This window comes from Pelophylax lessonae, assembly GCF_965119305.1.
Source record: "Pelophylax lessonae genome assembly, chromosome: 1".
Lineage (NCBI taxonomy): Eukaryota > Metazoa > Chordata > Amphibia > Anura > Ranidae > Pelophylax > Pelophylax lessonae.
The window spans coordinates 295,885,438-295,902,782 of NC_138768.1; positions in this window are offsets into that span (position 1 = coordinate 295,885,438).

Here is a 17,345-nt window from a genome sequence, read left to right on the forward strand (position 1 = left end):
GCGGGGTCTAATAGGTGGTCCTTTTGTAGACCTTTGGCTGGCGTCTACTTGTGGGACTGAGGTCAGTGGCCTCCCCTGTTTGTTAGGTTTTCAGGGTGTGCTTAGTACATAGCGACCCTACTGGGTCTGCGTCCACGCACTTCGAGTGCTCTAACAGTAAGGATGATTCCTCTTTTACTGCATATGCGTATGAAAAGGCGCTGGTGGATGCACTGATTGTATCGGTGCGGGAAACTTTAAACATGGGGGGTGCAGCTGCTGCTGAGTCAGAGGCGCCGGTCCCCTTGAGGCCCACAGATTCCCTAAGGCAGCAAAGGTATTCCCTTTTTCCCACCTACTGTGACAAAACTGTCGCGAGTCAGTGGAGTTGTCAAAGCATTTCGATAGACGGTATCCCTGTTGAGTACGTGGGCAGTCCAACCTGTGGTGGACTCTTAGGTCTCCAGGCTGAATAAATCCGCCATAATTCTGGTAGACGACTCTCCCATTTTAAAAGATTCTTTTCACAGGAGAGCCAAGACTTTGGCTCGCCACATGTTTACTGTGGCTGCTTCGGTTCCTGAGTGGGCAAAGCATTTGCGCCAGGATCTGGAGGGGGTACAGCTTCCTCCCGTCTTTGTGGAGCTGGCAGACTAGTTGGTTCATGGGTTGCAGTTCGTCTGTGATGCCTCTCTGGATGCGGCTCCCTTAGTCTCTGGGCTATCCGTGACAGCAATGATCCTTTGGTGTATGATATGGCTAAAATGCTGGTCTGCAGACCAGACTTTCCAGAAGGCCTTATGTGATATTCCTTTTGTGGGGAATCGCCTGTTCGGAGCCTCCCTGGAAAGACATCATCTGGAGGTTCCATGAAGACCTGGTCTGGTATGCCGAGAGTGGGTCCTTCCAGAACCTGCAGAGAGACACCTCTTCTGCCTGAAGCGGTGCCCTCATCCGTTTCTGGGGTGGGGGAGGATGTCTTTGCTTCTTTCCAGACCCATGGGCTTCCCTGAAGTGGGTCCACAAGCTGATTCGGTCCAGCTACAAGATCAAATTTTCGGTCTTCTCCTCAAGAGAGGTTTTTTCCTTCCAACCTGCACTGATCCCCAAACCGCCTGTGGATGGCCATAGGAATTACTGCCATCGTAGTGGCTCCAGACTGACCGGTCTTGGTACGCAGATCTGAAACGGTTGGCCGTTGATGCTCCTTGGAGATTTGCTCTTAGAGGAGATCTGCTTGCTCAAGGGCCAATCTTCCATCTTGCTTTACAGTCTCTGGCATTAACGACTTGGCTGTCGGAAACCAGATGCTGAAGGCTAGAGGGTTATCTGAATCAGTGATTCCCAACCTGCTGCAAGCTAGTAGATCTACTTCTAGGTAGATATACTAGCTTGAAGAGCGTACTTTGTGGATGTGAATCTCTTGGGGCTCACCCCTACTCCTTTTCAGTGACTCAGAGTTTGGCTTTCCTCCAACGAGGTGTGGAGCAGCGTCTGGCCTCGGGTACCAACCAGGGCCAGGTTTGGCCTTGGCAGTTTTCTTTCATTGTCGTTCCTTCCTAAGGGCATCTCTGGTTTCCATCTAAATAGAGGCATTGTATTACCTTCCTTGTGTCCTAAGCTTAAGCACCCTAAAGAGATTGCCTTACATTCTTTGGATGTGATTTGGGCAATCTGGGTGTGCCTGGCGGCAACTGAGTCATTCATAAAATCGGCCTGTTTGTCCTTACGGATGGACCCTGTAAGGGGCTGGCCGCATCTGCTGCGACCAGTTGGTGCAGGCCTATTCCATTAAGGGTCAGGATCCTCCTTTCCCTGTTAAGGCACATTCTACAAAGGCGCTTAGTGCCTCTTGGGCCTTTCGTCATCAGGTGTCATTGGTGCAGGTTTGCAAGGTGGCCACCTGGTCGTCCGTGCACACTTTCACAAAATGTTATAAGGTGGCTGTGTTGACATTTGCGGATGCTTCTTTTGGCCGCAAGGTTTTGCAGGCCGCTGTTGGAGAGGATTAGTCCTCTTTAAGGGTGTTTTTTTGTTAAGTGAGCTCCAGTTGTTCCTGGTTGAGCTCCTGTTTTACATGGCTGGCTATGTTTAGCCTTTGGGAAGTGTGTTTTTCTTGCTGTGTTCTTCCCACCCCTCATGTTGACACTGCTTTGGGACGTCCCAAGGGTCAAGAAGATATGGAGCTATGTCCGTCAATGAACGAAAGAGAAAACTGGATTTTTGTCTTACCCTAAATTTTTTTTCTCTGATGTTCATTGACACAGGACCCGCCCCTCTATTGAGTTGGGTTATATGTTCTTCTGACACAGCTTGTTACAAAACTGAAGACCTATAGCAGGAAGTGGGAGTATACCCCCTGGGACTGCCCTATAGGCATGGTCAAACTTTTTTCCGCCTAGTGTCCTACTCCTGTAGGGGGCAGTATAAAACCCAAGGGTCAAGAAGATTTGGAGCTGTATCCGTCAATGAACATCAGAGAAAATAATTTTATGGTAAGATAAAAATCCAATTTTTTTTTTTTTTTTTACCTGTCAGGTTGCTTTAACTAACATCATATGCAGATCAAAACTCATCCATTTGATCTACAGATCACAGAAACAAAGTAGAGACAATGTTACTCTGTATCTCTCTATTTAGCATCTGGACTGTCCAAAAACAGCCTAAGATGGTCTGTCTTTGACCGCAGCAGCTATTATAGCTGTTGTATTTATACAGCTCCTGGAAGTCATTTTGACAGCTGGAAATTGCTGGCAAGTGCAAGGGCTGTTGTGACTATGGAACAGAAGGATAAGGCACAGGCCTGTGTACTGCTACTTCAATACCAGGCACTTTCACTCCCTTCCTGCCCAGGCCAGTTTTAACCACCTTACCACCGGAGGATTTTGCTGTCTTCCGTCCAGGCCACTTTTTGCGATTCGGTGCTGTGCGACTTCAACTGACAATTGCGCGGTCGTGCGATGCCGTACCCAAACGAGATTTACGTCCTTATTTTCCCACAAACAGAGCTTTCTTTTGGTGGTATTTGATCACCTGTGCGATTTTTACTTTTTGCGCTATAAACAAAAAAAGAGCGTTTATTTTGAAAAAATAACAATATTTTTAACATTTTTTTATATGAAATTCCCCCCAAAAAAGATGTAAAAACCAATTTTTTAAAAAATTTTTGGCCAATTTGTTTTCTGCTACCTATGTTTGGTAAAAAAAATCGCAATAAGCGTATTTTGATTGGTTTGCGCAAAAGTTATTGCGTTTACTAACAAAGGGAAAGATTTCTGTCATTTTTGGTGTTTTTTTTTTAACGCGTAATGGCGGCGATCTGCGATTTTTTTTGTGGGACTGTGACATTGCGGCGGACAGATCGGACCCTTGACTGACATTTTTGACACTTTTGGGGGTACCAGTGACATTACTGCAATAATCAGTGCTATATATATGCACTGTTACTGTAAAAATGACACTGGCAGGGAAGGGGTTAATTTTATTGGAGAGGGAGGGGTTAATGTATGCCTGGTGCTTACTGACGTGTAGGGGGGGAGGTGACTGAGTGAGTCATGGACAGATCGGATGTCCAGCTATGCTGAACAGTCCGATCTGTCACTCCCTGTCACTATGGAGATCCGTCCGCTTGTGTTTACACAGGCGGGCGGATCTCCACACTAGATCCCCGGCGATCGGGGCAGAGCAGCGGCGATCGCCGCTGCTCCTCCCCTGGGCCGACTCCCGCTGTGAATGAAAACAGCGGGAGCGAGCCTCCGGCGGCGCGCAAGCGCCGCCCAGAAGGGGGAGTGTCTGACGACGTTAATACTACGTCGTCAGACGTTAACGAGCCACTCTGCCGCAGTAGTATTACTGTGAGCGGACGTAAAGTGGTTAAGCTTTCAGCGCTGTCACACTTTGAATGACAAATTATGTGGTCATGCAACATTGTTCTCAAATTACATTCTTATCACTTTTTTCACACAAATAGAGCTTTCTTTTGGTGGTATTTAAAGGAGTTGTAAAGGCAGAAGGTTTTTTATCTTAATGCATTCTATGCATTAGGACAGGACTTCCCAAACTGTGGGTCGCGACCCACTGGTGGGTCGCGAGCCACATCTGAGTGGGTCGCCGACAGCGTTAGAGCAGTCAGATCAGCAGTGGGAAAAAAAATTACCATTTAAAAGCCCACTAGGGGCGCCGGACGTATTGCTGGCTATGGGGGAGGGGGTGGGGTTCCCGGCTGTGACGTCATTGGGGGCGGTGCCGGTGCCTGCGTCAGTCACCGTCCGACTACGTCACCTTCCTGCCGGTTCCCACCGGTTCCCGCCGCCGTCAGAGCGAAGAGAGGAGCAGCATGCCGTGGACGTCTGGGAGTGTGGAGTGACAGGAGTCGAGCCAGCGAGCCAGCCCACTGCCCAGGAGAGCAGGTAAGTGAACAGTGAGCTGCAGTGGGTAACAATCTGGGCACAGTAAGTAGCAGTGCTGTGCCATGCCTGTACATACTGGGCGATGCCTGTACCTACTGTGCCATGCCTGTACCTACTGTGCCATGCCTATACCTACTGCGCCATGCCTGTACCTACTATGCCATGCCTGTACATACTGTGCCATATCTATACCTACTGTGCCATGCCTGTACCTACTGTGCCATGCCTATACCTACTGTGCCATGCCTATACATACTGTGCCATGCCTGTACCTACTGTGCCATGCCTATACCATCTCCTGTACCATAACCTGTGCCATGCCTGTACCATGACCTGTGCCATGCCTGTACCATCATATGTGCCATGCCTATACATACTGTGCCATGCCTGTACCTACTGTGCCATGCCTATACCATCTCCTGTACCATAACCTGTGCCATGCCTGTACCATGACCTGTGCCATGCCTGTACCATGACCTGTGCCATGCCTATACCATCATATGTGCCATGCCTGTGCCATGCCTTTACCATCACCTGTGCCATAACCTGTGCCATGCCCTTACCATGACCTGTGCCATGCCTATACCATCTCCTGTACCATGATCTGTGACATGCCTGTACCATGACCTGTGCCATGCCCTTACCATGACCTGTGCCATGCGTATACCATCATCTGTGCCATACCTGTGCCATGCCCTTACCATGACCTGTGCCATGCCTATACCATCATCTGTGCCATGCCTGTATCATCACCTGTGCCATGACCTGTGCCATGCCCTTACCATGACCTGTGCCATGCCTATACCATCTCCTGTGCCATGCCCTTACCATGACCTGTGCCATGCCTGTACCATCACCTGTGCCATGACCTGTGCTATGCCCTTACCATGACCTGTGCAATGCCTATACCATCTCCTGTACCATGACCTGTGACATGCCTGTACCATGACCTGTGCCATGCCTGTACCATGACCTGTGCCATGCCCTTACCATGACCTGTGCCATGCCTATACCATCATCTGTGCCATGCCTATACCATCATCTGTGCCATGCCCTTACCATGACCTGTGCCATGCCTATACCATCTCCTGTACCATGACCTGTGCCATGCCTGTACCATGACCTGTGCCATGCCTGTACCATCATCTGTGCCATGCCTGTACCATCACCTGTGCCATGCCTGTACCATCATCTGTGCCATGACCTGTGCCATGCCCTTACCATGACCTGTGCCATGCTTATACCATCTCCTGTACCATGACCTGTGACATGCCTGTACCATGACCTGTGCCATGCCTATACCATCACATGTGCCATGCCTGTACCATTATCTGTGCCATGGCCTGTGCCATGCCCTTACCATGACCTGTGCCATGCCTATACCATCACCTGTGCCATGCCCTTACCATGACCTGTGCCATGCCTATACCATCTCCTGTACCATGACCTGTGCCATGCCTGTACCATGACCTGTGCCATGCCTGTACCATCATCTGTGCCATGCCTGTACCATCACCTGTGCCATGCCTGTACCATCACCTGTGCCATGGCCTGTGCCCTGCCTGTGCCATGCCTGTACCATGACCTGTGCCATGCCTGTACCATGACCTGTGCCATGCCCTTACCATGACCTGTGCCATGCCTATACCATCTCCTGTACCTTGACCTGTGCCATGCCCTTACCATGACCTGTGTCATGCTTATACCATCTCATGTACCATCACCTGTGACATGTCTGTACCATGACCTGTGCCATGCCTGTACCATCACCTGTGCCATGCCTGTACCTTCACCTGTGCCATGCCTATACCATTATCTGTGCCATGCCCTTACCATTACCTGTGCCATGCCTATACCATCTCCTGTACCTTGACCTGTGACATGCCTGTATCATGGCCTGTGCCATGCCTGTACCATCACCTGTGCCATGACCTGTACCATGACCTTACCATGACCTGTGCCATGCTTATACCATCTCCTGTACCATGACCTGTGACATGCCTGTACCATGACCTGTGACATGCCAGTACCATCACCTGTGCATGCCTATACCATCATCTGTGCCAGGCCTGTACCATCACCTGTGCCATGACCTGTACCATGCCCTTACCATGACCTGTACCATGCTTATACCATCTCCTGTACCATGACCTGTGACATGCCTGTACCATGACCTGTGACATGCCTATACCATCATCTGTGCCATGCCTGTACCATCACCTGTGCCATGGCATGTGCCATGCCCTTACCATGACCTGTGCCATTAAGTGTATTCAATAATAAATTGAAAAGTATTAAATTGATATTTTTAATTCAACATCCCCCTCCCTTTAAAATATGCAAAATTATTATTATTATTTGCATTTATATAGCGCCAATAAATTCTGTAGGGCTTTACAATATTCAATTACAAGCAAGTGGGTCCCGAAAAAAATCTGTATTCATAAGTGGGTCTCGGCCCAAAAAAGTTTGGGAAGCCCTGCATTAGGATAAAAATATTTCTGTGTAAAGCAGTCTCCCCCCTAATACTTACCTGAGCCCATCTTTATCCAGCGATGTCCACGACTCCCTCAGCTATCTGGGCTCTCCCTCCTGATTGGCTGAGACACAGCCGTGGTGCCATTGGCTCCTGCGGCTGTCAATCAAAGTCAGTCAGGAGAGAGAGAGGGCAGGACCGAACCACAGCTCCCTGTCTGAATGGACACACGGAGCTGCAGCTCGGTTCAGGTGCCCCCATAGTAAGCTGCTTGCTGTGGGAGCACTCGACAGGAGGGAGGGACCAGGGACCCGAGGCGAGGAGGATCCAGGCTGCCCTGTGCAAAACCAATTGCACAGAATAGGTAAGTATAACATATTTGTTACTTTTTTTTAAATGAGACTTTACAATCACTTTAATCACCACTAGTTTTTTTTTAGTTTTTGCTAAATTAATTGAAAAGTCTAAACATTTTGAAAAAAATAATTTTTCTTTGTTTCTGTTATAAATGTTTGCAAATAAATAATATTTCTTCATAAATTTAGGATAAAATGTATACTGCTACATTTCTTTGGTGAAAATAACTCAAATCAGTGTATAATATTTAGTCTGTAGGAAAGATATAGAATCTACAAACTATGGAAGATTTATCTGAAAATTGATCAATCCTGAAATACTGATGGTCTGTCTCATTTCTTGAGAACCGAAAATGCCAGGACAGTACAAATATCACCAAGATGACCCCTTTTTTGAAAGTGGACAGTCCAAGGTAGCAAGAGGCATGGCGAGTTTTTTGAAGTTGTAATTTTTTTCAAATGTTTTTGGAAAATTAAGAAATTTAAAAAATGTAAAAAATAGTATGTAAAAACCAAAAAATGTAAATACTTTTTTTAAAAATATTTTTTTCTTTTTTATTATATCTTTTAAAAAAATTTACGATTAAGATTTTTCTTATTTTTTTACGCAAAATGATCGCTTATTACAGTAATATTCACTGAAAACTCACATAAGGTGGAAATGTTTTCACATAATCTTTTGTCCTCTGTGAGTACAGCGAAAACAGGCCACTGGCATCATAGGCTTGAACTTTGATCATATAGCTCAAGCTCATCACTGACTTAAATCTGGAGCTTGTATCTGGTGGTCTCAATATTTTTTATAGATGACTCCTTAGTGACCAGTAACTAGACAACCAACTATCAGATTGGGAAAAAGGGACCTAACAACAATTAGAAAGCTTTTTAGCTGCTTACATTAAAGTATATGTAAACCCTCACCTTGTAAAACAACCTATTCAGTTTAAAATAGTAATGAAAGCCAAATCATTTGTGTATAGATATAAAAAAACATTATAAATACTGTTTTTTAGAAGTGATCACATGCCCTCTGTTCTCAGTTGCATAGGAAGCTCAGAGAGCTGGGGAGGAGAAACAGCAGTACACGGGTCTTCCAAGTAAATGGCTGTGTGTATGTGTGGAGGGGGGGGGGCATATCAGCACAATTATGATCATTGGAAAACAGACTGAGTTCCCAGCACAGCTACGTTCTAATGCCTAGTGTGGTCAGTTTTAGACAGGAAAGCAGAGGGACTGGCACGAAGGATCTCACATAAATGAAGCAATACAAAAGGAACAGGATACTTCTTCATACAAGTACATGGTACATCAGGCAGATATCAATAAAAAGTGGGTTTACATATTATTTACAGTGATATTAAAGGAATTTTTTTTTAATTTTAAAATACCAAACATATTATACTTACCTGCTCTCTGCAGTGGTTTTGCATAAAGCAACTCTGATCCGCCTCTTCTCGGGTCCCCTGCCAGCGCTCCTCCCTCTCTCCAGTGCCCCCAGAGCAAGCAGCTTGCAATGGGTGTTCATTCACACAGAGAGCTGTGGCTCAGCCCCATCCCCTCTGTCTTCATTGGCTCACTAGCTGCAAATGATAGCAGCGAAAGCCAATGGCTCCCACTATTGTCTCAGCCAATGAGGATGGAGAGTCCCCAGAGAGCTGAGGCTCTCATGTACATCACTAAATTACGATGGGGCTAAGGTAAGTTTTAGGGGGGATGCTGCACAGAGATGGTTTTTTACTTTCGTGCATTGAATGCATGAATGTAAAAAAACCTTCAGCCTTTAGAACCACTTTTGCTGGTTTGCCTGAAAGATTAGACAAAGAGGGCACATGGTGTGTGTCAAAGACAAGGTCATGGGAATCTCCTAGTACCACACAACATTGCCCAATGTGTGGTCCCATCAAGTGACGTGAAATTATGAATTTCTTCTACGAGGACATCACAAACTAGTTTGACTGCAGAAGCAAGGGCTATAACACAAATATCATGTATCATGTTGAATAAAGAGGACTGACACTAGAACTATTTCCTCTACCACATTCAGAACTTTATTATTTAGCATTACAGCACAGCTCCATCATTTTTAAATCTATCTTCTATGTTCAGCCTTTAAAAACAGTGTGGTGCGCTAGAATGGAGAGATCTGTTCATGCAGCTACACAAGGATGAGCACCATAATCTCACTTATTGTTCTCGGTCACTGTACCATGGGTGGACATTGATATCACTTGGTTGCTGGCAGCTCCCATAAGAAACTGAACCTCTTGTAATTCCTATAGTTGTTGCAGTCAACAGATGACATATTATCACAAAACCTTAGACAGGAAATTGGCTTTACTCTAAATCAGAACACTCACTCATAAAAAGAGATCTACTACAGCTCTAAAGCTCTGTTTTAGCAAATGTTTTTTATTTTTTTTTCTGGTAGTTTTAAATTACTATCTTATTATTCATATTGTGGATCAGACAAAGAACTTTGTACTTTTAGCACAGTTCTGAACTTTCCCTTTATTAGCAAAACCTGATTTTTTTTTTTTTTTTTTTAAGTAAAATATTGTCCCATTGTCCTCTTTTCCCTCAGACTTAGCTTATGCTTGTGGTTGGGGAGTGGTAAAAACAGGCGGTTGAGTTGTGTTTTTACTGTCCCAGTCCCCTACTCCCAAGATGCAAAGACAGCTGTTTGGGGGTCTACACCTGCACAGCAGACAGACAAAATAAATAATGTGTCAGCATTAATCCCACCAAGCCACTTGCAATAATGATAAAAGTACAAAATTATAAACAGTAACCAATATACAAAATATGCAGCACTAAAAACTGATCACAAATATAATACAAGTCCACAAATATAATAAAAGTCCAATTGTGCAGAAATAACCCTAAATAAAATACTTCCACCTTGTGTGTATGCTGTGCTTTTCTCAGATTAGCCAAAGTGCATAACGCACCAGAAATTATAAGCAGCAAACAGGTCAAATAAAACCACCAGAAATAGCGTTGGAAGCTTCCACCGCATAGTGTGAATGCGCACTCAAAAGTTCAAGCTGCCAAGTTATAAGCAGCATGACACAAATAAATCAACTTTCTGAATGGTTCCTCAATCCTCCTATCTACCACTGGGTGGCAGTGGTCTTCAGCAGTCAATCCTTATCGGGCACCTCCTTAGCGATCCTCAGCTGTACCCAGCCAGGACACACAGGTGATCTGAAAGCTCATGGTGTACACTGAACACAGGGGCTGACTGGCAACTTTTGGCCCAGGGGGCAAGTACAAACCAGAGGCTCATGGTGCAGCAACTCAGGCCCCCCTCCCATTCTCCCTGCCCTCCTCCTGACCTCCATTCTAGGCTGAAGCTCTGCTCCAGGTACTCTCTACTCACAGGGCAAATCCGGGTTCTCGACCTGGCTAGCAGGGGGGGGTTGGGGGGAGCTGGGACAGCTCGGACCGGCCTCTGCTCAGACACAGTTTACACCACCCATGCTGGGGGGGAGGCCCGCGCTCTGTCCTTGTCTTTGACCCGCACGCAGTAGGTCAGCGGTAGGAACTTTTTACTTCCCTTCACCAGGAGTCCTTCCGGCATGTCTGTGGCAGAAGCAGTGCAGTCTTTTAACGAGGCATCAGAGTGGCCCAGGAGGCAATTGCCCACCTGCCCCCTGGCCCAGTCCTCCCCTGACTGGACAGCCATCACACACTTCCTCCTAACAATGGCAGCTCCCTTGCATGGCAAAAATGATCTCCTCTGTTGCATTCTGTATACATTTGTGGCGCAGCAGTTCAGACTTTTAAGGGTTAAAACAGGCGGTGGTGAGGCAGTACACCACAGAATGCTTTTTAAGGGGGAAAGCTTGTGCAGTGTAAGCAAGGCCTTAAACTGCAATCCACAAGTTATCCATTAAATTATTAAAAACATCTGATTTGCAGAAACCATCATCTGATTTTCGGGTTATTATTCCTTATGCTATGAGATGACAATTCTCACCAGACTCCAAAACTGTCTCTTTTTTTAGTGCAGTATTTGTGTTGGCATTCCTGCCTTTTATTTATATCTCATGGGGCGTTTGTAGTATGTCTCTTCTTTGTTTTCTTTTACGTCACTGTTTATTGATAGCTGTAGGGACAATGTGGAATCCCATAGGGTCTTCAAACTATGGCCCTCCAGTTGTTCCGGAACTACAACTCTTATCATGCCTAGTCATGTCTGTGAATGTCAGAGTTTTACAATGCCTCATGGGATGTGTAGTTCCGCAACAGCTTGAGGGCCGTAGTTTGGGGATCCATGGCTTACAGTATTCATTTCCAGTTCCGAGGATACTTCAGTAGTAGCTGGTGGCTTGGGAGCAGGGCCTGTCATTCACAAAAACACTAGCACACAACAGCACACATGCCAGCAGCTCCTACATTAGTCTATCTTGGATAAATGTAAGAGCTACCCTTGTGTGTTTTTGTGAAAAACCAGAGCGGTTTTCCAACCGCTGTCATTGTCATAATAAAAGCCACCAGCTACTTCTGGTGGCTGCAGGAGATTATGGACTCAGGCTTTACTTAAAGTGGTTGTAAAGTCACAATGGTTTCAATCTTAGCCACTTGCCGACCAGCCGCCGCAGATATATGGTGGCAGGTCGGCAGGTTCCCGTGAAACGTTGTACCCGTACGTTGTGGGGGGCGCGCGCAGGGCCATTCGCCAGTGGGGAAGCTGCCGGGCACCCGCGATTGCTCCCTGTGGAGACAGAACAGTTAATTTGCACCGTCAATAGACAAAACTTTTAAACCAAAATTAACCGAAGACAAAGAAGCCGGTTCAACACAATAATGCGACATGAAGGTATTGATTGATGACCAAGAAGCCGCTCTGCATTTAACGTCAGGAGCTACGCGAAGAGAAGCTGCCCACAACGTAGAGATCCCTCTGGTGGAATGAGCCGTCACCACCTCCGGAGGAGCCAGTCCCTTGGCTCTATATGCCCACTGGATGGTCTGAACTATCCAACTTGCTATGGATCCTGAAGATGCTTGTTTACTTTTGTTTTTCCCGTAAAAGAGAACAAAAAGATGGTCTGACTGGCGAAAAGGAGCCGTGGTCTCCAGATATAACCTAGTGTTTCCCCTACATCCAAAGGATGGATGGACACTTCATTTGGAGATTTAAACGTAGGCAAAACAATCTCCCGGTTAACGTGGAAGACTGACGTTACCTTCGGATTAGAGCCAAGCATCGGAACCAAGACTACCCGATCAGGGAAAAAAGTTAGGAATGGTTCCTTGTATCCCAAGGCACTGAGTTTGGAAACCCGTTTAGCTGATGTAATAGCCACTAGAAAAGCAGTCTTCATGGAAAGATTTTTAAGGAAGGACGGATCTTCCTGTTCCAAGGTAGTTGAGGAAAGAAAATCCAGGACTAGCGGAAGGTCCCATTTGGGGAACATGGGCTTTCTAGGAGGCCTCAGCCTAGTAGCACCTCTGAAGAACTGGCAAACCAGAGAATGTTTTGCCCATGCAGTCCCAGTGAAGGCAGAAATAGCTGAGACTTGGACTGCCAGTGACAAGTCCAGCCCGGACTGGAGAAAACCTAAGATATACTGAATTCCTGGATCAGTAACGGAACCGGACACACTATCCACATAATCTTTAAATTTAGACCAGATTTTTTCGTAAATTTTGTTGGTGCCGGGTCTTCTGGCACTCATCATCGTGGAAAATGCCTCGTTTGGACAAACCAAGTGCTTTCAGTCTCTCCCTTTCAAGAGCCATACCATGAGATGAAGCTGTGCTGGGCAGGGATGAAGAATAGGCCCCTGGGACAGAAGGTCCGGCCTGGACGGCAGGGGCCCCTGGTCCCAACAGCTCAGTTGGAGCAACAGAGGGAACCAAGGTCTCTTTGGCCAAAAGGGAAGGATTGCTATGATCTCCACTCTCTCTGTCCTGAGTCTCTGAAGAAACTTAAAAATGACTGGTACCGGGGGAAAAGCATAAGCTTTGTGGAAGCTCCAGTGATACGTCAGGGCATCTACCCCATAGGTCTGGGGATAACGCCACCTCATGTAGAATTTCTCCAGTTTGGCATTGCTTTGAGAAGCAAATAGATCTACCTCCGGAAGGAATCCCAGAGACATGACCCACCTGAAGATCTCTGGATGAAGGGACCACTCGTTGTTGTCCAGAACGGACCTCGAGAGAAAATCCGCCTGGACTTTCTGGATAACGGGAAGGTAGGCAGCCGACAGATTGGACAGATGTCTTTGAGCCCATGCCATAATCGGTTTTTATTCTTTCAGAAGAGAAGAACTGCGGGTGCTTCCTTGCCTCTTGATATATGCGACAGCTGTCGTGTTGTCTAGCCTTAGGAGGACCGAGGCACCGGTCACCAGATGATGAAAGGCCTGGAGAGCACAGAATGCCACCCGAAGATCCAGTACATTCGAGACCACCCCGCGGGCAGGGAAATCCCATCTGCCCTGGGCCACTTCTGACAGGCAGTGCGCTCCCCAACCTGTCCTGCTGGCATCCGAAGTCACGACCAACCAGGATGCCGGAATGATCGAATGGCAATTCAGGAGATATTCCCGCTGAAGCCACCAGGTCAAGCTCTCCTTCATGGACGATGTTATCCGTATGAAGACATCTGAACTCTCGGAACTCCACTGTTGGAGGAATCCCATCTGAAAGGGCCTCATCCTCCACTATGCCCATTTCACAGTGGGGGCTGTGGAGACCATGGTCCCGATTATCTTCATGCACTGAGAGGCCCGGAGATGAGAGGCTAATAATGCTGGACGAATCCTGCTGCGAATTACCGGAATCTTCTCTAATGGAAGGGAGATGGTACCTCTGGAAGTATCGAAGAGGGCCCCTAGGAAGACTAATGATTTTGTGGGTTCCAAATGGCTTTTTTCCATATTCAGGAGCCACCCGAATTCTTCAAGGGTGGAAATCACTTGAGACCTGTGACGCAGAATTTGATCTTGGTGTTGTGATAGAAGAAGCAAATCGTCCAGGTAATGGTAAAGTCTAATCCCTTTTGCTCTGATCAGGGTTACTACAGCTAGTAAGATCTTTGAAAAGATTCGAGGTGATGTGGTAAGCCCGAAAGGGAGACAGGTAAACTGAAGATGCGCCTGACCCACTGCGAATCGAAGAAATGTCTGCATTTCTTTTGCTACTGGGACGTGAAAGTAGGCATCTTTCAAATCTATGCACACCATCCAATCCTCTGGCTGCACCACCTGACGAATTGTGAAAAGTGTCTCCATGCTGAACCTCTCTTTCTTGATGAAGGTGTTTAGGTATGTCAAGTCTATGACTGGCCTCCAAGAGCCGCTTTTCTTCAAGACCATGAACAGTGGAGAATAAATGCCTTGGAATCTTTCCTCGATCGGAACACGCACTTCTGCGCCCTGGGCAACCAGGGACTCTACAAATGATAGAAGAATCAGCTTCTTTTCTTCTGAACGGGGTAAGGCCGTAGGAATGAAGCGAAGAATGGGATTTTTGTTGAAGATCCACACATGGCCGTGTAACACGGTTCTGACAGTCCACTGATCTTTGACTGAGGCTGCCCAGACGTGCGCAAACATAAGCAAGCGCGCGCCTACTCGCACTGTCTGGACAGGTTCGATATCAGAAGGACTTCGTAGCCTCTCGGCCACCAGAAGATGTCCCTTTGGAGAACTTTGGTCCCGTAGACTGGGTGCGCTTCCAGTTTTTTCTGAACGCACGGTCAGGCCTGTAGAAATGCGCCTCTCTGGCACGGTCAGAGTTCTGTCTGTTCTGAGGTCTTCTTCGGTCCATCAACTGGAGATCCTGGGGAAGGAACCCTGATTTACCACCAGTGGCACGGGTAATGGCACTGTCCAGCTTGTTTCCAAAAAGGGACGAACCCTCGAAGGGAATTCTACACCAGGCCTGCTTGGAGGCAGGGTCGGCCAACCAGGGACGCAACCACAAGGCGCGTGGTTGGCCATGACAGAGGACCGCATGACCCACGCCACCAAGCGGATGATATCAATGGACGCCTTCCCCCAAAAAAGCCGTTGCCAGCCTTGACTCTTAAACAGCCGAGCTTCTGGCCACTTCTTCAGAGACACTCTGTAGTGTAGCCTCCACATTGTCCACCCAGGTTTCCATAGGCTTAGACGTGGCTGCCAATGCCAGGGCTGGCTTACAGGCCATACCTGCGGACAGATAGATCTTTTTAAGATCTGTGTCAATCCATCTGTCAAGACTGTCCTTGAAGGAGGCTGAGTCTTCCAATGGTAAGGTCACATGTTTTACCAACCTCATCAAGGCCGCATCTACTGTGGGAGCGGAATCAAGATGTTTCGCCTTATCACTTTTGAAGGGATACATCCTGGAGACCTTGGATGACAAGGAGTTTTTCTTCTCGGCTCCTTCCCACTCATCTGTAATAATTTCACCCAGCTCCCCCAAAAAGGGAAAATGGGAACGCTCTTTCTTGAGATGTTTGAAATATTTATTTTGCTTTGCTGGGGATTCCGCTGGATCTTCCCATTTCAGTGCCTCCTTAACCGCTTTATCTAGCGGTGGGACCATGGCAAACTCAAAGCCTGCATTCTGGTCCTCCAAGTCATCTTCGCTGCCCGTGGAATCCTCCGAGAAGCGACTCGGTTGGGAAGTACCTGGCTCCAATTCATCCCTCGGGAGGGGACCTGGAGCTTCCGAAGAGTGACCCGACATCCTACCAGGATCCCAATCTCGAAAGGGATTCCTGAACAATCCACCTGACCAAAGACTCTACTGGTTGTTGTGCGCCTTGTTTCTTTTTTAGTGCCCGGGAATAACAGGTATCACATAAGGACCTATCCTCAGGGACACGGGCCCCGCAGCCCCAACAGGACTTCTCTGTAGAGCGGTCAGAATGGCGGGGAGGTCGCAGTGAGACTGAACTGGCAGTATCTTCATGACGCCTGGACCTGGAGCTAGACCTATGGCGTCTAGACTTTGATGAAGAGGGATGCTAAACTGAAGTAGACTGATCCTTGGATCCAGAAATAGGGCATTGGTCAGACCTAAATGGGCTGAATAGAGAAAAAAACAGGGGAAAAGAAAAACACTTAAGCTCCAGCATGCAACCAGCCGAGGCAGACAGGCAAGGGTTAAGGTAACTGACTTACCTGTTGCGCAGGGACTGGCCACCGGGGGGTGTTGAAGTATCCATTGCAGTCAGATGAACAGCCTGCAATAGGAAGAAAGTAAGCATATATAACCTATCTTCCCCTTTTCCACCGCCCCCCCCCCCTCATCCCAACAGTAACTGGCCCATTGCAGGACTTACCACCTATAAGCAGAGATGCAGCACGGGGAAGCCACCGCAAAGCCCGCAGACATTCAGAGGATAACAGCTTTGACAGATGTTTAAATTTCCCGGGAGCCGGGAGACCCCGCCCTCCTGACGCAATTGCGTCATAGGGGACCGGAAAGCGGCACGCGCACATGCGCGAACACTGCAAGAGCCAAGCCTTGTCCTGGACTACCAATCAGAGGCCCAGAGAAGCGGGGGGAAGAGCCAATGTGGCGGTCTGGAACGCAGGAGTGCTCCAGCCGCCATAGACAGGAAATAACACAGTGAAATGAAAGTTTATACATTACCACCCCAAAGGCAGCAGGAAACTCTCAGGCCTGGAATGGAATCCGCGTGTGCATCAGGGCATCAGGGCCTCCCGCTAGTAGCAAGGACGTTTGGCTAGCGATGCAGCCCACCTCTAATGCAGGATTTACGGCATCTTCAGCATCATGTAACACTGCCCGGGTCCACCCAGTAAATACAGAGATTGCTGGACTAATACAAAGAGGCACTCTTCAACAGGAATGACAGAAAAAAAGAAGAACAAGGGCGCCAAGTCATGAATGGAAATAGACAAATGACAATTTATTGCAGCAACTTACATGTAAAAACAGGAGATCCAGAGGACAATCATATGGATGTCGATCCGCAGTTCCCACAATGGGACCAGTAGAAGTTGAACAAATCAAGAAACCAGTGGCGGCCCGTGCATAGGGGGTGCCGGAGCGCCGCCCCCCCTAAAAAAAAAGAAATAAAAAATAGAAAAAAAAAAAAGACAAAAAAATAATAAAGTTTTGAAAAAAAAAAAAATTGGGTTCGCAGGCCTA